Source organism: Lucilia cuprina, chromosome 3, assembly GCF_022045245.1.
Source record: "Lucilia cuprina isolate Lc7/37 chromosome 3, ASM2204524v1, whole genome shotgun sequence".
Classification (NCBI taxonomy): Eukaryota; Metazoa; Arthropoda; class Insecta; order Diptera; family Calliphoridae; genus Lucilia; species Lucilia cuprina.
Window position 1 is genome coordinate 64,399,170 of NC_060951.1, and position 1,399 is coordinate 64,400,568.

The following is a 1,399-nucleotide window of genomic DNA, read 5'->3' on the forward strand; positions in this document are numbered from 1 at the left end:
TTCTAGTTCAGTTCTAGTTCAGTTCTAGTTCAGTTCTAGTTCAGTTCTACTTCAGTTCTAGTTCAGTTCTAGTTCAGTTCTAGTTCAGTTCTAGTTCAGTTCTTGTTCTAATTTAGTTCTAATTTAGTTCTAATTTAGTTCTGGTTCAAGGTCTAGTGCATTTCTATTATTTGACAAGAGCTGCATCGTTTGCAATTATTTGCAGGTGTTTTATGGTTATTGTATTTTTTACACAGGTCAATAAAAATAAAATTACGCAAGAAAATTCTATCCAACAAAATTTATTTTAATTTTTAATGTCTGATTTTAAACCAATGACAAAGTATCTGGTAAATGGTGAAAAGATCAAGATTTAGTTACTAACTTTTTATTTATATTTAAATATAATGAAATTTTAATCATTTTTCTATATTTATCTGGAAACTACAAAACATTAGTATACTTAATATTAATTAAATTATTTAAACGATAAGATTTATTAAACGATAACTTAGTTATAGTGATTAGATTTACCAAGAAAGTATGAAGAAAAATAATTTGATAAAAAAAGTACTTAGGTATTTTAATCAAAAACAATTTGATAAGAATGATTTCTTTATCAGAAAAAAAAACTGTTTTGTCTGACTACTAAGTCAACAATTTTCATGTATGGATATCTCTAGCCACGGCATAAAGTTTTATAAAATTTGCTTAAATTATACGAAAATGTTGAATATTACATAGTCCCATTATTATGGCACACATTTAAATAAAATGACTTCCTATTTTATTTTTCTAAAAAAATTCAATTTAAATTTAATGTATTAAACACTTATATACTGCAATTAGGTCTAAATTTCAATTTAGCTCATTAAGTCATTTTGTCTCTGATTTGCAATTGTTAACTTTTGGATATGCATTTGAGTGAAAACTTTTCCGCACAGTTTTGTTTTGAAAATTTTAATGAGTTAATTTTGATTAAGAATTAAAGTAATTTTATAATACAATTTCTATATTCAGTCTTAGACTTGCCTTTAAACAATCGCCTTCAACTTTCTTGAAAAATATTTTAATAAAAGCGAAATTAAAAATGTTAACAGAATTTTTTGAAGATAGTGAAATTTTTGTGACCGGTGGTTCGGGTAGGTCCTTGAATAATATGCACAAAATAATATAAGCAGTGTTTTGTGATTTGAATAAAAATATTTTTTATAAAAATGCAATTGAAAAAAATATTTTTTTACTGATTACTGAAAGAAGATTCAGATTTTAGTGGAATATAAAATAATTAAAAGTTTGATAATAAACTACATACATAAGGAGTGAGATCGAAAAATTCTTAACACACGTTTTTCATTACATTTTTCAACCAAAGTATTATTTGATTTTTTTTTGATCAAGTTACCTTTGAAAAACATGT